This window comes from Geotrypetes seraphini, chromosome 3 (assembly GCF_902459505.1).
Source record: "Geotrypetes seraphini chromosome 3, aGeoSer1.1, whole genome shotgun sequence".
In the NCBI taxonomy this organism is placed as follows: domain Eukaryota; kingdom Metazoa; phylum Chordata; class Amphibia; order Gymnophiona; family Dermophiidae; genus Geotrypetes; species Geotrypetes seraphini.
Window position 1 is genome coordinate 101,252,733 of NC_047086.1, and position 23,890 is coordinate 101,276,622.

A 23,890-nucleotide genomic window follows, 5' to 3' on the forward strand; every position below is an offset into this window, starting at 1 on the left:
TATGCTGTCTTTTAGACGCCTATCTTTTTTAAAAATGAACCTCATAGTGCATATGTTACCTGGACTTACCATGGAAAAACTGAAGGCAGGAATTTTTTGATGGTCCACAGATCAGACAACTTATAAATGACCCACATTTCATAGCATCAATTAATGAAATCGAATCACGTGCCTAGTCTTCATTGGTTCTTGTTGTAAAAAACGTTCTTGGCGACAAGAAGGCAGACAGCTACATACAATTAGTAGAGGATATGCTCTTTCATTTCAACAGGCTTGGCTGTAACATGAGTGTTAAAGTCCTTTATTTGCATAGTCACTTAGATCGTTTTCCAGAGAACCTTGGAGACTTAAGTGAAGAGCAAGATGAAAGATTTCACCATGACATAAAAACAATGGAAGCCAGATACTAAGGAAGATGGGATGCACACATGATGGCAGACTATTGTTGGAATCTCATGCGGGATTGTCCTGGCAGATCCCACTCTCAGAAGTCTTACAAAAGAAGCTTTTTGTGTGTCAAATGATTGAAAAGTATGTATCATAAACTTGTACTTTTGGTATGAAATAAGTAGATTTTCATGTACATTTTTCTTTTAATTTTTAATATGTTTTCTTCAAGCTTAAAAGATATTAATTTAAGCATTACATTAAAATATCCTGATTTTTTAATGGATGAGCTGAGTGAAGAGTGGTATATGGCACATGTTCTGTATCTCAAAAACTAGAACTGATAGGAGAAAACTGCTACCATTTTTGTAATCAGCAGATCAAATATACCCAGTTACAGGTCTAACATTTGAGGCACCAAAATGAGTGTTGGCCAGTGTTATCTTCTAATGATCACTGATGACCCAAGTCGCAACTGTGCTGCTGCCACATGTAAATTTTAAAATATAAATTTGAAGAGATTCCCTGCTGACCATCTGACCCCTAGGGTCAGACTTGAAGGCTCATTTTCAAGGCATTTAGACATACAAAGTACCATAGTAACCTAAAACCTATAGTATATGTGTCTAAGTGCTTTGACAATGAGCCCCTTGATATACAGTGGTACCTCGGAATCCGAACACCCAAGAACTCGAATGACTTGGAATCCGAACTTTTATCTGTAGTAAATTTTGTCTTGGAATCCGAACTCTGCTTTGGAATCCGAACACCCTGCACATTGTATATGTGTGTTTGTGCCCCAGAATATGAATTCTGCTTTGGAATCCGAACACCCTGCACATTCTATGTGTATGTTTGTGCTCCAGAATCTGAATGCTGCTTTGGAATATTTGTCTATATTTTACCTTAAAATCCAGTGTATTTCCTGTTAAAATTTGAGTTTGTGGGACCCAGGAACGGAGTAATCCAGTTTCTATTATTTTCAATGGGAAAAATTGTCTTGGAACTCGAAAGCTTTGGAACTCAAATGGGGTTCTGGAACGGATTAAGTGGATTCCAAGGTATCACTGTACTGCCTTGGTCACTTGGATGCTATGGGATCTAGCTCAGCCTAGACATATTCCTCAGTACCCTACAGGATGGCATAGAAGCGCTACTAGAAGCGCTACTGATGCGTCCCGGGCCGCAGCCATGACACTTGGGGGGAAACCGCGCTAGCGAGGTTTTGGCTAACAGCGGTAGTGGAAGGTAAGCACAGCATATGTCTAAAAGCATACATATGGGCAGTGTTAAGAAATTAGGGCACGGTCACCTTGCTTGGACGGCAGGGAGGCCAGGCCATGAGCTTCACTGCAACCTAACGCTGAGGACGAGGGAACCTCATTGCACGGGAAGGGTCCGGCGAGCCGGGGGAAGCTTGTACGGCCCCCCTACATCGTGCAGGGAGATAGGCATATGCTGTGCGGCTGTTGTTATGTTTATGTTGTTACGTTATGTTGTTATGTTATGTTCATCTGTTGCAGATAAGTAATGTTATATTGCGCTGCTGGCTGCGGCCTAATAAATTCCACTCTGAGTTGAAATGTAGTTACAATCAAAGCAATATACACTTTATAGTAGTACTTATTTTGTACCACAGGCAATGGAAGTTTAAGTGACTTGCCCAGAGTCACAAAGAGTTGCAGGGAGAATCAAATCAGTTCCCTAGATTCTCAAGACCCCAAAGAGAAAAACAGGTTTTATGCTGTTTATCTTAGGAATAAACAGTGGATTTTTCCAAACCATCGAAATAATGGCTTATGGACTTTTATTGTAGGAAATTATCCAAACATTTTTTAAACCCTGCTAAGCTTTTAGCCCACAAGACACTAATATGGTGATATCGGAAGCTATAAAAGGAGATGATATAGATCTTCAAAGGAGCTCTCAGGAGGCACCGGATTCTTTGAGAGATCTGCTTTTAGACATTCATAAAGAAATGCAATCCATGCATGCATCCATGCATGCATCCATGCATCCATGCATGCATCCATGCATGCATGCATCCATGCATGCATCCATGCATGCATCCATGCAATCCATCCATGCATCTTGATGTTACTAAAGCTGTTACAGATTTAAAACATGACTTGGGGGAATTGGTGAAGCGACAAGATACGGTTGAAGAGCATGTTAATACCATGACTGAGGACATTATTGCTGTACAACAGGAAGTGGCTAAAGTATACGTGGAGGAGTCGGAAATGTGGGACATGTTGGAGGATTTAGAGAACAGATCGCGGAGGTGTAATCTAAGGATCATGCTTATTTGGATGCCCGCCAAACCGCTTTGGACATTTGTAAAGACATCCTCACTAGTGCATGGGAAGGAGAGGGGCAGGTATCAGAGAATGAAATAGAATGAGCACATAGGGCTCTAGGGCGCCCTAAATCCAAATTGCCTCGTGACATTATTTTGTGCCTGAGCATCTTTCGGATAAAGGAGGAGATTTTCCATGCAGCGCGAAAACTGAAAGATTACAAATGGAATAATTTACGAATCGATATTTATCAAAATGTTGCGGCTGCTACTCTGCGAGAAAGGAAGGATATGCATGAGGTGACCGACTATCTTCGCAGAGAGAATATTAAATATAAATGGCTTTTTCCATTTGCCTTGGCACTGACAGTGGGGAGTACGACTAGAAGGTAATGGAGGCTTGGTCGGAGTTACTAATACTAGGTGCTCCAAATCTCCCGGAGAGAGAACATGTTGGTGAACAAGGAAAGGAGAGTGAACATGTTGGTGATAGAGGAAAAGAAACAGCCGGTCCTTCTGGATGGCGGTGTCAAAAAAGAGGAGCTACAGTGAGAAAAGCTGGAAGTAATGTGTCATCTGGTAGATTGGTGTGAGAAAGTTGTTGTCATCACTGGACATTCCTGTTGTTAGATTGAATGATTTTGTTATTTGGGAGATGAGTGGAAGGTGTGTGTTGTATGAATGTGTTTAGGTTGGAGGTTGATTGGAGGTTGTGTTGGAGGTTGATTGGAAGATTGATTAGGTTGTTAATGAAAGGTGAGATTTGGAGGAATGTGTGGTGTTTGTATATCTTGAAGTTAAGGGAATGTATTGGGGTGGCTGGAGTGGTGGAGTTACTTCTTTCTTATAAATCTTGAGATCTGTATGGAAGGTCTTAAGATGCAGTTTTGGGTTGGGTTTAGGGGGAAGGGTGATAATAAAGGGATAGTGGGGGAAGGGTTTAGGAATAGGGGTGTGGGAAAGGGGAGATGGTACTCTATCTAGCTTTGTTACCTGATGGTCAGCTGATGATTGAGTGGGACCTGGTCAAGGGCTGGGATGGCCAGGTTACACGGGTTTTGAAGGTAATATATGTAGAATGGTTAATGGTATTGGATCATGGTTAATTTTGTAACTTGGAATGTGGGGGGGGGATCAATTCTCCCATTAAACGTTCAAAAATTTTACAATTACAGCGTCATAAAGTGGATGTGGCCTTTCTCCAAGAGACTCATTTAACTGATCTAGAATATACAAAATTGAAGCAATGGTGGGTGGGAGAATGTGTGGCAGCTTCTGCACAAGGAAAACAAAGGGGAGTAGCAATTCTTTTTCGTAAGGGTCTTCTGGATAATCTACAAATTTTTGCTAAGGATGGAGAGGGACAATTTGTGCTCTGTCAAGGGGTGATAGCGCAGCGCAATTTTGTATTTTGTTGTGTTTATGCTCCTAATGAAAGTGACCCGGCATTTTATGCTAAATTGACCAGATTATTGTTACGTGCTCAGGCCTCTCTAATTGTGGGGGGAGACTTTAATGCTGTTCATGATTCTAGCTTGGATTGTATGGGTCTGGGAGGTCCTCAGCGTCGGATAGGGGAAAGAGAACTACAAAAATTTAGTGATAATCTGGAATTGATAGATCCTTGGAGGGTATTACATGGTTCTGAGAGGGATTATACTCATGTGTCTAGAGCACATGGTACACAATCCCACATAGATTATATTTGGGTAACGGAATCGGTGTTTCAGAAACTGGTGAGGGCGGATATAGGTCCTTATATAATCTCTGATCATGCATGGGTTCATGTGAGGTGGCAGGAAGGAGGGGGATCTCAAGGGATGTGGCGATGGGTGTTTCCACTAGCATTATATAGGGACCAAAAATATAGAGAAAGACTGTTGGACACATGGAAAGATTACATTAGGCACAATGCTCATGCAGAAGGGGATCCTATTTTATTCTGGGAAGCGGCAAAAGTGGTGTTAAGGGGGATACTATAAGTTATAGTAGTCATGTTAAAAAAGCACGGGATAGGGAAATTTTACATTTGGAGAGGGACATAGTAAAGGCCAGGAGGAAATATGGACAGTCTGGCAACTCTCTGCATAGACAGGAGTTGATGAAATATCAGGTAACTCTTAATTCCCTTCTACATCAGCGGGCACATAAATCCATTGCATATTATAAGTATCAACTTTATAGACATGGGAATAAGGGGGGGAAACTATTAGCCCAATTAATTTCATCTAGAAAGGGCCCAAGTAGGATTTGGGCCTTGATAAATGAGCAAGGGAAGCAGGTTATAACAGATCCAGAGATTGGTGATATGAGGCTCTTGGACACTAACCCAAGGGGCATAAAGTGCTGTGTAGGAAGATAAGTTTATTGGCAAAAAATGTATTCTTTAATATTGTATGATCCCTGATCTGCCAAGGTTTTGGCATTGGAGAAACCAGTTACATCAGTTGGCCATCTGGGAAGCTAGAGATGCTGGAAGGACTAGGAAGCGAAAAATGTTGTTTTTGCAGATCTGGGATCCATATTTGCAAACATTACATCCTAAAGGTCGAAGTGCGGTTTTAAGTTGGGTATCCTAATTGGGTTTTTATTTATTTAGTAGGATTGTTGTTTTGATGAGATGGGGTAGAGAGTACCATTGGGTGGGGAGAGGAAGGGAGGGGTTTGGGGAGGGGATGTAAAAAGTATTTATATGTGTTTGTTATATTATTGTATTTGATGCATCATTATTGTAAACATTCGTGTCTTCAACTGTATTAATGTTGTTTGCATCAATAAAAATTGTTTAAACCTAAACCCTGCTAAGCTAACCATTTTCACCACATTTTCTGGCAACAAATTCCAGAGTTTAATTACACATTGAGTGAAGAAATATTTTCTCCAGTTTATTTTAAATCTACTACTTAGTAGCTTTATTTTATGCCCCCTAATCCTAGTATTTTTTGAAAGAATAAACATGTGATTTACATCTACCTGTTGCATGCCACTCAGTATTTTATAAACCTCTATCATAGCTCCCCTGAGCTGTCTCTTCTCCAGGCTAAAGATCCTTAGCTACTTTAGCCTTTCCTCATAGGGAAATTGTCCCATTCCTTTTATCTTTTTCATTGCTCTTTTCTATACCTTTTTTCTAATTCCACCATGTCTGTTTTTTGAGATACGGTGACCAGAACTGCACACTGTATTCAAGGTGTAGCTGCACCATAGAGCAATACAAAGGCATTATATAATTTTCATCTTTGCTTTAAATTCCTTTCCTGATAATTCATAATATTCTATTTGCTTTCTTAGCCGTTGCTGCACACTGTGCTGAGAGTTGTAATGTGTCCTCGACGATGACACATGGATCCTTTTCCTGGGCGGTGGCTCCTAATGTGGAACCCTGCATCACGTAGTTCGGGTTCCTCTTTCCCACATACATCACTTTGCACAGTCTCATAAGGTCCTCTTGCAATTTTTCACAATCCTCTTGCAATATAACAACTTTGAACAACTTTGTGTCATCAGCAAATTTAATTACCTCACTAGTTATTCCTGTCTCTAGATCATTGATAAATATGTTAAAAAGCAGTCGTCTCGGCACAGAACCCTGGAGAACACTTCTTCATTGAGAATATCGGCAAAAAATAACAAACTTTTGTTTATAATGACGGGGGTTGTCATGCAGCTTATCTTAAATAATTGGAAAAATTGGGATAGATTCAATTATTCATTCTGGTGGGAATCCCTATGTTATGTCTTTAAAATGGAAAAGTTTATGGCCATTCAGAAGGGATATTATAAAAAATTTATGGAAGTATGGGAATCATTAACTAAATATTGTAAAGACTGATTTATTTATATAAATGAGGAAAACATACACATCCTGGGGAGGGGGATCTGTTTTGGCACTGTTTAAGAGGTTATAGATAAGTTGTTTACAGGTAATTTTATGAGTTGTTGGTCAATTGGAAAATGAGTGGGGGAAAATAAGTCTTATCATTATTTCTAGTAAGTTTATTGTGCTATAATGTTTATATTTTATGTAAATGTATCATCTCTTGTGCACAATTGTAGTTTTAAAAATGAATAAATAATTTTTTAAAATAAGAGAATATTGGCCATTTAACCTTTCTCTATGTTTTCTATCTTTCAAGCAGTTCTTAAACCATAATAAAAAGTTACTTCCTAGCCCATGACTTTGTAATATCCTTAGAAGTTTTCATGAGGTACTTTGTCAAATGCCTTTTGAAAATCTAGATACACAATATTGACTGGTTCACCTTTATCCATATATTTATTCACCCCTTCAAACTTCTGTCATCTCTCCACACATTTTATCTCCATACAATTCTCACCTCAATCTCTCCATCATCTCTTATACCACTCATGGGTAATTATATAAAAGCTTACTCAGGAAAGAAGTTTAAGGTCCCTGTTTCAGGATCCTTCTTTGAGAACAATGCTGTAAAGTCAAAGCAGGAATCACCAGTGTTTCACACATCAAAAAAATATATAACCTAAGAAGGAGAAAAACTTTTATGAGGTAAAAATCAGGTTTCTTAGATTTAAAGCAATTAAAATATGCAATGGATGGTCCTCAAACCAAATTTGATATTACTAAAGTTAAGCAAAAGTAAAGCTGCAATAATGTATTTAGATACTGAAATGTGTGCTGTACCTCATAAGACATGATAAAGGTATATTCATAAAACCTTTCATTTCCATCAATATAGGAAATCAGGAGCAGTTTGATTTTATTATAATCCTTCCATATATTAAAAAACACAACAACCACACTTGTTAGAGAAGATTAGTTAGATATTTGAATACATGCTTAGTGTATGTTATGTGAGCAAAATGTTACAGCCGCATTGTAAAATATACAATCTCTTTATATCCTGCTGAAGCCTTCGAATTTTTCTCCTTGGGAAATCCTGTCTTTGGTGAATTGTGGTCTAGGTCAGAACTTGAGGATTATCTACCAGCATTCATTACAAGAAGTCATCTTTCAAGTTGTTTATTGTGAAGCAGAAAGAAGGATTGATTAGCTCAATTTAGATAAGTTCTTTTCAGATAGCATTTCCTATTTAAATACTTTTATGTCACTAATTAGGACATCTATTTCATTTTCTCTAAGAAATGTTTTGCTGTCGGCATGTAATGGATTATGATAAAAGCAAGCATCTGAGCTTTATAAATATAACTTTTTTTTTTTTTACTTCTCTAATAGCTAGGGTGGGTAGGAAGGCTTTATGCCAGGCATAAAGAGTGAGGTAGGGACAGAATGCCAGTCTACTGTTCCCAAGGAACATGTTGGATAGGGAGATAGCTATCCCATGAAGTTTTAATAAAACTTCATCCTAACATTATTTGTGTTGGAACTGTCTTCTTACACTGTACCATTCCATTCCCTCCCTCAGGCATTCTACAAAGTCTACTGTCCCGGCCAGTCTTTGATTGACAACACAATTTATTTCTGTGATTTCTTTTAAATAAAAAGGTCAATATAAAGGGATAGGACTCAAATGAAATCTATCAAATCATTGTAGGATTTCTCTACTGAATTGAAGTCTCATCAGCTGCTCGTTTCCTTCTTCTTTCTGATTTCTCTTCCAGAGGACCGTAAAAGGGCAGATGTGGTCTTTCTCCATAAAAGTAGAAGTAGAGGCCTGAAAGTCTGACTTCTGTGGTAAGTAAATGAATAGAAACACTTTTTAAACAGAAAATAGTGACTTTTTGGAATCCAGTGGATTACCGGATCAGAGGCAAAATGGATTCACACCACTGGATTCCAAAAGAGGCAGACAAATTTGATCAGTTTCTTTGACTGGATGACCTATAATATAGCAACCTATCTCTTGTCAATCACATGAAGGTACATAGTACAGAATCACGCATAATTTAAAAATAGTAATGTGAAGGTGCTAGTGTCAAATCTCACTCTTGACAACTGCATAAGAAAAGATTTCATTAAAAGGTATGATTAAGTTAAGATGTATCTAAATATATTTATTGTAATGTGGTTTATTAAAACTGTCTTGTAAATATAATTTTCAGGAATTATGATGTATGCATTGGGGAGCAGCCCCTAGTCTTATCTCCTGAAAACGCTTTAAAGCAGGGGTGTCTAACCTGTGGCCCGAGGGCCACATGCGGCCCCATGAAGTATTTTGTGCGGCCCCAGTCGAGGGCGAAGCAGTGTTTTTTTCTGCTGTCCCCGAGTGTTTACCGTCTTGCCGGCTCACTCCTCTGTCATGCTGCAGCGTTTGTGCAGCCCCAGAAACATTTTTTTCGGCCAATGCGGCCCAGGGAAGCCAAAAGGTTAGGCACCCCTGCTTTAAAGCAAAACACAGTCTTGTGTCGAGCTAGACTGTTACAAGTGAAAGGAGTAATTCCTTTTGGAACTGAATGAATATGAATATCAGGTGGAGTCTACTGAACATATGAAACATTTGAAGATCTGAAACAAGGCTTTTTTGATCTTGTAATGACTATGAATTGATTGTGGACATAATGATGTTGGGAAGAGTGGACATTTTATTTGAAAATTATTATAGTGATCACTGATGTTTAATGATTTTAATGATATAGAAGGGAGTGTTTCTATGGTACTATTTATGTAATTTTCTAATTTCTTATTTAAGTTGTGTATTTGATTAATAAAAACCAATTTGGATGGATATTGAATAATATATATGATGAATGTTTATTAATGATGAGAATAAGTAGCTTCTTTTTTCTGAATTTAGTAACTTAAAACTTAGGCGTTTGTAAAGTAGGCCAGAGTTTTAATGGCCTACATTATAGGCACCTAAGTTCTTTAGAAAATCACTACTAATGGAGCCTAAGTCCTGCTCTGCTCCTCAACATGTCTACTTTGGAGTTAGGCGCCACTAGGCACTATGCGATAAGCGCCTATCTTTTGTAGAATCATGAATAACAAGATTGTGAGCTTCTTAAAGGTCTTAATTAGAACCAATTTACTAATTAAGTTAGGCTCCCCATGTATCCTTTGTATGGGCTTCAAAGTGATGGACTGGGTAAGGAAATGGTTGAATGGAAGGCTACAGAGTATAGTGGTCAATGGAGATCACTCAAAGAAAACACCCTAAACAACCTTCTCTTGAATTCCCCAACATACCAAGCTCTCAGAGGAGCACTGAAAACCCACAGTTTGTATGATCCTCCAAGCCCCTCACCCATTCTTAACATCCCTCCACCCCTCTCTTCCTGCATCCACCTCTCCCTCCCTTTCCTTCTACTCCTGACCCCCTTACTTATATCGATACCTGTTCCCACAATCCTACTTTGTAACTATCCACTACTGTATACTGTCTAGAACTGAATAGGTTCAATATCCACTTTGTACTTTTCCACTACTGTATTCCGTCTTGAACTGAATATGTATGATGGAGCGGATACGGGCTTGTTATGAGCTCCACATTTTTACAATGATTGTGGTTAACTTCCACTTATTGTCCTGATTAGTACTGTGTGACATTTTCGTATTACTTTAGTGCACTTATTCATTGTATGCACTGATAGCACACATAGATGCATCCTATGATGGTGTGCAGGTTTTGGCTAGGCTAATGCCCGGCTCTGAGCCTACTATCAAACGCTGGAACGGCAAATACCACTCCTTATGTTTGACAAGTCACACTGAGGATCGTCTTCACATTTATAAATTTAATTATATTTGTATTTTTGGGCTCACAGTCTTATAAGGACAATACAGTGTCTGAGGAGTTTTGTACTTGCCCGTTTTGGCATTTTTGCTGCTTTTCCAGTTTATTTCTGTAAATAAGAAGTATACATAGTATCTCTCTAATTAGGAATCCTGCCTGTGACCTGGATTGGCCACTGCTAAAAAGGAATACTGGATTTGATGGAATTTTAAACTGACCTAATCTGGCAGTACTTATGTACTGGAAGTTTCAGATTCAATATATGAATTTATATACTACCTCTATAGTATGTGCAATAATGGTGGTGAACAAGTATAATTAAGAAATCATAAACACATAAGCAAATTTTCATACAAAACAAATAGAAAATGTAAAATATTAGAGTCACAGAAACAAACTTAAGAAATTAATAAAGAATATTTTAAAAAAAATCAAAAACATGTAGATGCAAAACAACATGCATATACACTGTCCAGGAAAAGGATCTAGGAGGTCCAGGAAAAGGATCTAGGAGTCATTGTTAAGGATACGTTGAAACTCTCAGCTCAATGTGCGGCATATGCTAAGAAAGCAAATAGAATGTTAGGAATTATCAGGAAAGGAATGGAAAACAAAGATAAAAATGTTATAATACCCTTGTATCGCTCTACGGTACAGCTGCAACTTGAACACTGTGTGCAGTTCTGGTCATCGTATCTCAAAAAAGATATAGCGGAATTAGAAAAAGCAGATATCGGACAAAATAACAAAATCCAACAAGTCTGCAGTAAAGAAACAGTGAAATTAAAACAAAAGACAAACCTGCAGAACACATGTACAAGATGCAGGCAATGTTTATTTTAATAAACAATTTGTCACGCACAAATAATCCACCTTAAATGAATTTTGTCTTTTGTTTTGGAATTAGAAAAAGTACAGAGAAGAGCAACTAAAATGATAAAAGGGATGGGATGACTCTTCAGGCGTGATATGATAGATGTGTATAAAATACTGAGTGGAGTGGAAAGGGTAGATGTGAATCGCTTGTTTACTCTTTCCAAAAATACTAGGACTAGGGGACATGCAATGAAGCTACTAAGTAGTAAATTTAAAACAAACCAGAGAAAATATTTCTTCACACAATGTGTAATTAAACTCTGGAATTCATTGCTGGAGAATGTGGTGAAATCAGTTAGCTTAGCAGGGTTTAAAAAAAGGTTTGGATAATTTCCTGAAAGAGACGTCCATAGGCCATTATTGAGATGGCTTGCAGAAACCCACTGATTGTTCCTAGGATAAGCAGCATAAAATATGTTTTACTACTTGGGATCTACTTAGGTACTCGGGACCTGGACTAGCCACTGTTAGAAACAGGATACTGGGTTTGATGGACCTTCGTTTTTTTTCCAGTATGGCAATTCTTATGTTCACATGAGAGATAACATATTAAGAAGCAACACTAATTCCTCCTAGACTACAAAATTAATCATACTCTGGTAAAAAAAAAATATTGTCATCTTACATTTAAAATTTAAAAAATGACATCCCCAAACAACTGTATTCACTCATAAATCTGAAGGTGAAGAGGTTATAGCTATCAACACTTTCTGCTAGAAAAATGTACCATGTCTTTTATGGAATATTTAGTCATTTTTAAGAAAATATGACTTCAAGCAGAATTTTTTTTTATTGCTGAGAAACTACTTTTTTAAATTAAAAAGGGGTGAATTCTAGTTTGACTTGAAAAAATCATGGAATCCTTCCACTGTTCCTAATGAAAATATTGATTGAAGAATAGAACATCAGATTACAGGTACTATTTTTTCTGAAAAGAGATAAATATCTCGGATGTATGTTTGATTTGAATTTTCATTTTAGAAAATGTTATGGCCATAAAAAAATGCTGCTTGATGGACTTTTACTATTGCGTTAAGCCCATTTTTAATTTGGCAGTAATGAGGCCATTTTAAATATATATTTTTCTAGGTCCCATACTAATTTTTCCATTAGCATGCAGGACTTGCAAAAAAAAAAAATAAAATAAAAGAGAAGCAATTGTCACCCCCTGTCAAAGAGATGCTCACTACTCCCAGGTTAAGTTGACATTATCCAGTTACATAAGAAAATAAGAATTGTCATACAGGGACAGACTGGAGGTCCATCAAGCCCAGTATCCTGTTTCCAACAGCGGGCATCCCAGGTCACAAGTACCTAGCAAGATTCCAAAGAGCAAAATATATTTTATACTACTTATTATGTGGATTCCCCCCCATCTTAATAATGGCTTATGGACTTCTCTTTTAGGAAGTTAGCCCAACCTTTTTTAAACCCTGTTAAGCTAACTGTTTCATTATATTCTATGGCAATGAATTCCAGAGTTTAATTACTGTACACGTTGAGTGAAGAAATATTTTTTCCTATTTGTTTTAAATTTGCTACTTATTAGCTTCAATACATGCCCCCTAGTCCTAGTATTCATAGAAAGAGTAAACGAGCAACTCACGTCTACTTGCTCCCTTACACTCAGTATTTTATAGACCTCTAACATATCTCTCCTGATCTGTCTCTTCTCCAGGCTGAAGAGCCCTAGCTGATTTAGCCTTTCCTCATAGTGTAGTCGCCCCAACCCTTTTATCATTTTTTGTCTCACTTCTCTGTAACATTTCAAATTCCACTATATCTTTCTTGGGATGTGGTGACCAGAATTGCTCACAGTATTCGAGGTGCACCATAGAGCGATACAAAGACATTATAACATTCTCATCTTTGTTTTCCATTCCTTTGCTATAATCCCCCCCATTCTATTTGCTTTCTTAGACGCTGCCAAACACTGATCTGAGGGTTTCATCGAATCTTCAACAGTGACACCTAGATCCTTTTTCTGGGTGGTGACTCCAAACTTGGAACCCAGCAGCAGAAAAAGGAAGTTGTAATGCCAGACAGAATGGCATGCTTTCTATATCATGCTCGCAGGAAAATATTTCCTCTCCTACATCCATGACATGGCCTGTTTCAAAAATGTTTAAAAAAATAAATAGAAATTAAACAAAAACCCTACTACTGTAAGCTAAGCACAGATGGGTTACAAGAAGCACTATGATACTTAGATTTCCATGATCATGATTTATATTTCCATCTATTAAAAATATAGCACATGATTAGCACATGCTGGCAGGCAAATTACTGCATAACACTTTCATGCATTTTGCTATATGCGTTTATTCTCACCTTAAGCGCCTTTAATGCTTTTTAGTAAAGGGCCCCTTTTTGAGAGCAATTTTAAAGACCATTTTCACTCTTGAAATGCTATTGTACTTGCATAAAGTCACTGTTCCCTGTAATAGGAGTCCTCTACCTACTGTCCTGCCAGTGGTGGGTGCTGTTTCACTATCATATTTTCAATAATAAGCAAGAGACAAGCTCTGCAAAACTCCAGGGAACTTGCACACCCCTGATCACATTCTTTTAAAGAGTTGGCTTTGTAGAGTACCAGCAGCAGAAAAAGGAAAGCTGTAGTTTCAGATGGAATGATATCCTTTGTATGTCATGTAGCAGGCAGTAGCGCAGTGAGGGTGAGAGGTGCCCGAGGTGGTGGTGCCTCTCTCCGCCTTCTTCTCTGCCTCCCCATATCCACTCCTTTCCCACCCCTCTTTAACATTTCCAGCATGAGCAGCAACCCCAACCTGCTGCTCACGCCAGCGTTGGCTCTTCCTCTGACATCACTTCCTAGGTACGGATCCAGGAAGTGACATCTGAGGAAGAGCCAACGCTGGCTCCTGGCATGAGCAGCAGGATGGGGTTGCTGCTCGCGCAGGGAACATTAAAGAGGTATGGGGGAAAGAGCATGCGTGTGTGGTATTGAGGGGTGGGGAATGAGCAGGGGGAGAGAGAAGAGAATGAGCGTCGGTGCCCCCATCAAGATGGTGCTCACGGTAGACTGCCTCCCCCTCCTCCCCCCCATTTACCGCGCTACTGGTAGCAGGCAAGGGGTTAGGCACAGAAGATTATTTTAATCTAATAGGCAAAATAAAGCTGAGAAATACTAGGTCAGTTGAACAGAGCATTTCATTTCAGAAGCCATTTTTTATTGCTATTTCCACGTGCTGCCTCATACCCATAAAAACATGGTGCGTAATGATGAAAGACTAATTTCAGAAATCACACATACATTGTTTTACGAGCACTGGGACATGGGCAGCACATCTGGGTGCCTAGTTCATGCAGAGGGCAAGGTTTTTTGGAATTCAGATCTGTTTGTGTCCCATCATGTAACTATGATACATGATAAAAGGAAAAAATCACAGCCAACCTCAACCTTGTTCTAAGCAAGGTGTGAGTGAAAAGATGGGACAGAAAATAAGCACTAATGGATTAATGTTTCATGATAAATGTTTTATTGTAGAGCAAGTGAGTGATTAGATAATTCTTGCTTCCAAAAGTTGGATTTAAATGTTTCTGTCTGGCTTGCTACCAAAAGAAATAAATTACTGAAATATCTAGTTTATATGCACATTTAAGTGAAGAACAAACCCCTTTCTTTCTATAGGTGTCATGGACATTACAGTTAAACAGTGAGAACAGAGCTTACTGTTTGAAAGACTCCTAATAAATATAAGAATTGGTCACTTCAGGCAACTAAACCATAACTGTGAGATGTTCCACTTTAATGATGCCAAAGTTACAGGCTAAAACTTTACAGAAAATCTTTTTGACAACCATTATGTTGCCCATTAAGCTACTGCATCATTTTAGTGTTTGAGATCAAACTGGATTGGCGGAATAATGTCAAACGTCTTATTATATGAGGGGCATAGCCACAAGCGAGCCTAGGTAAATCATGGCCCCTTGACTTTGGAGTCTGGCCACCTAGCCAAAGGCAATGGCATGGGCAGTGAGAGGACAACTGGAGGTAGTGTCAACATCTGCATTTTCTGAGGCCCACCTACGTTAACCTTGGGCCCAACCAGAAAATCAATTCTAGCTATGCCACTGTAGTGCATAAGTTACTGGAATATGTATATATATATTTTTAAGTTCTGACCATTGTAGCCTGAATTGGTCACTAACATTCAGTGCTGGACCTAATCTGGGTATTGGCACTGATATTTGGGATTTTGATGCCACCAAAAGTTATCCAGGTCCATCTGAAAATCAGTGCAGATACCCAGATAACTATCCAGGAAAGTTAGGACCATTATTTCTCCAGTCCTACTTGCCCAAATAGTTGTCCAGGTACCTGCACTAAATTACAGCAATGTCTGGATAACTTCTGGACCCACCAGACTTTACTCCCCCGAACATCCTAGTACTAGCTGGAGAGTGCTACGAAAGTCAAAGCAAATATTCAGCATCACTCTGGTTAAATATCACTGAATATCTACTCTGGAACTGTACGATGATTATCCAAGGAAGGAGCCTCTCCTGCCTGGTTACATAGCTCTTAATATCAATCCCTTAGGTCCATTTAGCCCAGTATTCTGTTTCCAAAAGTGGGCAGTCCCGGCCACAAGTAACTGGATCCCAAAAGGTAAACAGATAAGCAGGGGATTTTTTCCAAGTCCATCTTAATAATGACATATAGAGGGGCGATTTTGATAGTGCGTCTAAGTCTGACTTTTGAAGTATCCTGCAAGGCATCCCAATATTGGGACGGGAAAACATTCATTTTTGAAACCGCTAAATGTCCAATTTTCCTTTTTTTGTGAAAATGAGCTATTTGGACGTCTTGGCCTTTAGGACGTCTAACTTTTTGGGTCATTTTCGAATACAAAAATGTCCATGTTCAAAACATCCTAATCCAGACCATTTGAATGTGGGTGGGGCCAACATAGTAATGGATTGGCCACAAAGACATCTGAACAGAGCAGTGGGGGCACTTTAGAGGGCACTACTATGAACTTCACATAAAGGCTGTCAGATGTATATTTCAAAATACCAAACACATTTTGGCAATAAATATGGGGAGAGCAAAAATCTCTCACCATAGAACACCCAGTGTGAGGAGGTTAATACAATGCAAAATGAAAGTACAGATCAAACTTGGGAATTCTAAGGAAAAACCCTCAGTGCTGGGGAACTGAGATTAATAAAATTTGTAACAGTATCCCCCGGGCTGATGACTCATATACTGTATACATAATTACTACAGTCTAAATGAGTCCACCCCGTATATCAGGGTATTTTTTTCCTTTTAGTGATATCAATAAGTGAAAAATCACCATCCCCAAAACAGTGAAATCATCTATGCATTATACCACCTCCTCACACGGGGAAAAAAGTCTTCAGTTTTCTATTTGGCTATACTATATTGCCCTTTTTCATTAACTGCACAATAACGTACCAACGTAATGAAAAAAATATATCAAAATATCCAAAACATCAAACTTATCTGCTTTGGAAGGAAAGTCCGTTCTTGCAAGACTTTGAGACAGACTCTTGTCTACTACAATTGAGATACTATTGAGACTCCACTTTATGTGTTTCTATTATATAGCATAACATAACATGTTTCAATCTGAGGGGCCCTTTTCTAAGCTGTGATGAAAAGTGGCCACTTTTAGCACAGTCGTAAAATGGCCACATTTTCAGTTTCCTGAATTAATGGCCATGCACTAATTTCCAAATTAGCGTATGACCATGAGAGTCCGTATCTTCTAGAAAATAGGTGGTAGTAAGGACTCCCACACTAATAGCCATATGCTAATTCATGCTCTAAGGACTTCTACCCAGTTCAGTTTAATAGTCCACAACCTTATAATTAGGAAAATTGAATTATTGTAACTTATTTTATTTTGGTCGCCCAAGAATGTTATATAAGAGACTAAAGACACTGCAGAATTCAGATCAGACCTAATAGAAGTAATCTAATTTATTATTATCAGATACCTGACATAGCCATGTTTCGCCCACAGGCTGTGTCAGGGGTAGTAACTGCAGGGAATATATTAACAGAAACCCTGCTAGTTAGTACTTCCAAAACACACAGCAAATCAGACTGGCAGCATTTCCTGCTCACGAGGCCTCGTTGCATGGAGCCAAACAGCATCACAGGCTTCATCTTGACTATCTCAAGAAGACATTGAATGCTTGAGTTTTTGGAATGCCATTGGTAGATGACTAAGCCATAATGTACATATTTAGTTATTAGCAACGTATGTTAAATTTCTGTTATTTTCCGCAATAAAGTGCAGATATTGAAGGTTAATTTAATAAAATACTGCTAGATGTTTTGCATAAAATGCTTTTTTATCAATTTATTTATTTATTTTTATAGCCCGTGCTCCCCAGGAGCCCAGAAGGGGTTACAATGATGCATGCACATAGTATTTGAGACAAAACAACACGGTCATAGATTAATAATGTAATGTAATGTAATGTAATTTATTTCTTATATACCGCTAATCCGTTAGGTTCTAAGCGGTTCACAGAAAATATACATTAGTGTGCATTAAAATTATAAGTTAATTAGGTACTTAGAAATTCCCTTACTGTCCCGAAGGCTCACAATCTAACTAAAGCACCTTGAGAGTAGTAAATAAGAGAAAGATAGAGATAGAGGAAAAGATAAGAAAATAAACATTCTGACAGGTTGAAGAGAGGAGAGACAGGAAAAGATGCAGGAACCGTTAAACAATAGAATTTTGGGGAAATTCAAATGATAAAAAATAAAAACAATTTGCAAAACAATAAATGAGATTAAAATAATTCATAAACTGGAAAGTCAAAAAGTGGCCATTGAAGCCGGGCGAGAAACTCTTGAAAAAAGCCGGGCCAGTGGACGATGGGATCCTAGGGTAGAAGTTCTCAGTCATACACAGTGATGGGGTGGTGGGTTTGGCTATAGGAGCTAACGTTTTTGGTCAAATATCACAATTCTGAGTGTATGTGAACACTTTACTTACTTTATAAGCTAGTTACATATTTTGCTTATTTGTATACTGAGAAGTCTTATCCAGTTATACAGTATTACTTTGACTTCTTTGCCCTTTAAGCTACGACCACACACACCCTCTACTATATTCAGTGTGACATAGATTAATTAAGACAGATAACAACAAGGCTACAGTCGACAGGAGAACATTACTGGTAGGAGTGAGTCTCAGTTGCCCTTACGGCTTTAGTATGCAGTTCTATGGGCAGTTGGTATCTTAGGCCAGGAGCATGTTGGTTTGTGAATAGTAGGGTCTTCACCACTTTCCAGAAGGGTAACAGGTTGTCAATCACCCTTATGGCTGGGGGGGGGGAGTTGGTTCCAGTTTAGGCATGCTGTAGGAGTATGATCGTTTCCAAGCCTTTTCAAAGTGGAGGCGATTTGCTGGAGGGTTGCACAGCCTGAGTTCAAGTTGGGATCGGAGTGATCTCTGTGGGTGATGGATGGGAAGTTTTTCTACTATGTTGTCGGGAGTTATGCCATAGATGTGCTTAAAGGTTATCATCAGATGTTTGTAGGTAGTTTGTTGTTATTTTGGAAGCTAGTGGGCTTGACTCAGTGTGGGGGATATGTGGTCGAAAGGGCCAAGGTTCTTTAGTAGTCTCACTGCAATATTTTGGACTATTTGCAACCGGTGTTGTTCTTTGGCTGGTAAACTGGTGTATAGACTGTTGCATTAATCCAGGTGGGACGGAACAAAAGTATGTCTTCGCCCTCTCCTGCATGGATTACTACAACACATTATTCAAAGAACTGACGCCAAAAAATATTAAGTGTCTCCTACGTGTACAAAATGTAGCAATCAGACTACTGAAGAACCTTCGCGCTCATGATTCAGTATCCTAAGTACTAGAGTCAGCCCACTGGCTACCCATGGTCAAACATTGCATCTTCAAAGGCTTAGTACTTGCATTCAAGTCCTTACACGACATCGCGCTCAGCTACATTTCAGCCTAAACTCCTGCCTTATGTTCCAAACAGACCCCTACGCTCCCTGGAGGAAACACATCTTCAAATACCCCCTGGTTGGAGCCTCCAACTAGAAAGTGCCAGACGAAGTACTGGAATTAGCTACTTCCTAACATCAAATCCCTTAATGGACTTTTGAGCTTTAGGAAAGCAATAAAAATCTACCTCTTCACCTGACTCCTCAGAACAAGCTAGCATTCAGATTGTTACTCCCAAGCCACTGTATTCTTAATAGATGTCCAACTAACTCTCCCTGTGTAAGCTTCATGATCTCCCTGTGCATGCTTCAGGCTCCAAGTGTCTGCTAAGCCAGAACAATTGAACTATATGCACCTCATGGTACCTTATTGCCTTAGTCTTCTTTTCCCTGTTGTTAATTGTTATGGGGCTCATAATTGAAAGAGAAAAATGTCCAAAAACCGACCTAAGTCGGCACTTGGACGAACATTTCTCAAAAACGTCCAAGCGCTGATAATAAAACCGGGTTTTGGATGTATTTCTAAACGACCTAGGCCTTCATAGTGCCACTCAACGACCAAAGCTAAATGGGGCATTTCGGGAGGCATGTCGAGGGCGGGAGTTGGGCGGGATGTGGGCCTGCTTAGACTTAGTTGTACAGCATGTATAACCAAAAGTTTAACAACAAAGCCTAGATGGAACTTGGACGTTGTGACTTAGACCATGTAAAATATGATCTAAGTCACAAAAACCCACCTAAACTCACCAGATAAGCACTGCAAACACATAACACAGACCTCCACACACTACCCCAGTGATCACCAACTCCCCCACCCCCATAAAAATTTTATTCACAACTTTAAATTTCAGCCTCCAGACCATCATGCCTGGCATAGGAAGGCCTAGTCGTCCAGCCCAGAGGCAGCTTAAGTCATCTTGGGGGTGGGTTAGGGACACATAGAGAGGAGGACCCATGCCCATAAGCTCCTGTAATCACTGCATTTATACTGAAACATGTGCACTGCCCTATACACCCCCAAAACCCTTTTTTACTGGCATATAAGTGGCTCCTGCAGCCATAAGGACTATGTGGATGTGGAACCCACTTCTCTTTGTGATTTCAAGAGCTGGTCTGATGTAAATATTGATTAATAGCAGGGATAGTAGTGCTCCCTGGGGTACACCATGCTTGTGGTTCTTGACTTGGAGAAGTCTGAATTCATGAGGACACATTGCTGTCTTTGTGTCAGGAAAGATTTGAACCATTTCTATATTTCTGATCCTGATCTCTGATAGTCTGGCTAGTATTATTAATTGACGCGCATTGGTTACCAGTTAACCATAGGATCCTCTACAAGCTGATGTTCCTAATTTTTAAGACCCTCACATTCAGCGAACCACAATTTATCTTAAAATCACTTATCCCATACACACCTCAAAGATCTCTGCGCTCATCTAATCAAAACTTATTAACTGTGCCATCATTAAAAGTCATCGGAACACGAAGAGCTGAAATGTTTACTGTCGCAGGGCCACAATGGTGGAACTCCCTTCCCCATTACATCAGAATTGAAAGTGATATCATAACATTTAAAAAGCTTTTAAAATCTTATTTATTTAAGGACGCCTTTGATTTATAATATAACTAAAGGACGCCCTTAAACAATTTTAATGCATAAATTTTTTACGCATAAATTTTTACGCATAAATTTTTAATGCATAAATTTTTTACGCATAAATTTTTATTCATAAATTTTACCCTACCTTTCGTTCTTTCCTGGTTTTTTGTTTTCTTCTTCTCCCACATTGTAACTTTACCCTCCTTCCCTATCTTTCATGTGAGTCTTAATTGATTTTGTAATTTGGTTAAAGTTTCTATATTATATTATTATGTACATCGCCTAGAATTTCGAAATAGGCGATCCATCAAATGTGAAATAAAACTTGAAACTTGAAACTTGTAAGATACCATGGTCAAGCATGTTGAAGACTGTGCTCAGGTCTAACAGGATGAAGAGCACATCTTAGCTATTGTCTATAGTTTCAAAGTTTATTTGTTCTTTGATATACCGTTTATCAAAACCATACCTAAACGGTTTACAATTATCAGAGTATTGTTAAAATTAAATAAAAACTTTAAAATTAAAATAGGAAAAAAAAGTGTGTGGGGGGGATGACAAGACATATAGACATACTGGAGTAAAAAGGAAAAAGTGGGAGATGGGAAGAGCTTAAATACAATATCGAGATGCAGTATTTTAATGCTTTGGGAGCTTCTGAATCCTGATTGGTTTGTGGATAGGACATTCTGATTTTTAACGCATGTAATTACCTGGTTCAGAACTACTTTTTCTAGGAGTTTGGATATGAAGGGGCCTATAGTTGCTTGGTACGTCTGGGTCCATGGTAGGCTTTTTCAGTAGAGGTTTGATCACTGCTGCTTTTCATGGTGTAGGTACTTCCTCTATGAGTAGTGAGGCACTGATTAGGGATAGGATTGATTTGATGAAGGGATCTTTCACTGATTTTAGGAGAGAGAGTGGGCAAGGGTCATGGACTGAAGTGGTAGGGTGGAGTGAGTCTAGTGCTGTTTCAAGTTTGCTTTGTGAGATTTCATTGAAGTGGTCGGGGGTTGCCGTACAGGTTTCCATGTTGAAAGCAGGATCCACTGCTTTTCTGAGATGTACTGTGGGTGTCTTGTCAAGATTTCTACAAATGTTATTGATCTGCGTCTACTCCTAGGATTTGGTGGTAGGTGGTGCATGTAAAAAACATTGCTGAGTGTGAAAACATAAGTTATAGCCATAATAACAAGATATAAGCACATAAGCACATAAGCAATGCCTCTGCTGGGTCAGACCTGAGGTCCATCGTGCCCAGCAGTCCGTTCACGCGGCGGCCCAACAGGTCCAGAACCTGCGTAATAATCCTCTATCTATACCCCTCTATCCCCTTTTCCAACAGGAAATTGTCCAATCCTTTCTTAAACCCCAGTACCGTACTCTGCCCTATTACATCCTCTGGAAGCGCATTCCAGGTGTCCACCACCCGCTGAGTAAAGAAAAACTTCCTAGCATTTGTTTTGAATCTATCCCCTTCTAATTTTTCCGAATGCCCTCTTGTTCTTTTATGTTTTGAAAGTTTGAAGAATCTGTCTCTCTCCACTTTCTCTATGCCCTTCATGATCTTGTAGGTCTCTATCATGTCTCCTCTGAGTCTCCGCTTTTCCAGGGAGAAGAGCTCCAGCTTCTCCAATCTTTCAGTGTATGAAAGGTTTTCCATGCCCTTAATCATTCGTGTCGCTCTCCTCTGGACCCTCTCAAGTATTGCCATATCCTTCTTAAGATGCGGTGACCAATACTGAACACAGTACTCCAGGTGCGGGCGCACCATTGCCCGATACAACGGCAGGATGACTTCTTTCGTTCTGGTCGTAATACCATTTTTAATAATACCCAACATTCTGTTCGCCTTCTTCGCGGCTGCTGCGCATTGCGCCGTTGACTTCATTGTTGTATCCACCAGTACACCCAAATCTCTTTCAAGGTTACTTCCCTCTAATACTAATCCCCCCATTTGGTAGCTGAACATCGGGTTCTTTCTCCCTATATGCATGACCTTGCATTTCCCTACATTGAATTTCATCTGCCATTTATTTGCCCACTCCTTCAGTTTGCTTAGGTCTCTTTGTAGGGCCTCACACTCTTCCTTAGTTCTGACCCTTCTACAGAGTTTAGTGTCATCCGCAAATTTTATAACTTCACATTTCGTCCCCGTTTCCAGGTCATTAATAAATACATTGAACAGCAGCGGTCCAAGTACAGACCCCTGCGGAACTCCACTCGTGACTTTTCTCCAGCCCGAGTAGTGACCCTTCACTCCAACCCTCTGTCTCCTGCCTGCCAACCAGTGTTTGACCCATCTGTGTACGTCCCCTTCCACCCCGTGGTTCCACAGCTTCCTAAGTAACCGCTCATGGGGTACCTTGTCAAAGGCCTTTTGGAAGTCAAGGTAGATGATGTCTACAGGTTCCCCTTTGTCCAAATGGCTGTTTACCCCCTCGAAGAAGTGCAGTAAGTTTGTTTGGCACGATCTTCCCTTGCAGAAGCCATGTGGGCTCGCTTTCATCAGCCCATTTTTTTCGATGTGCTCACAGATGCTGTCCTTTATCAGTGCTTCTACCATCTTGCCTGGAACCGATGTCAAACTTACCGGCCTATAGTTTCCCGGGTCTCCTCTTGACCCCTTTTTAAAGATAGGTGTAACATTTGCTATCTTCCAGTCCTCCGGTATCTCTCCAGTTTTCAAGGATAGGTTGCAAACTCGTTGGAGTATTTCCGCTATCTCATTTCTTAGTTCTTTTAGTACCCTAGGGTGGATTCCGTCTGGGCCTGGTGATTTGTCGCTTTTCAATCTATCTATCTGTTGGAGGACATCCTCATGGCTCACCTCTATTGCCGACAGTTTTTCTTCTTGATCACCATGGAAGATCACGTCGGGTTCCGGTACATTGGATGTGTCCTCGCTTGTGAAGACTGACGAGAAGAATTTGTTTAACCTGTCAGCTACCTCTTTTTGCTCCTTTATCACTCCCTTTTTATCTCCATCATCCAACGGTCCTACTTCCTCCCTCGCCGGTTTCTTCCCCTTAACATATCTGAAGAATGATTTGAAGTTTTTTGCCTCCCTGGCCAGTCT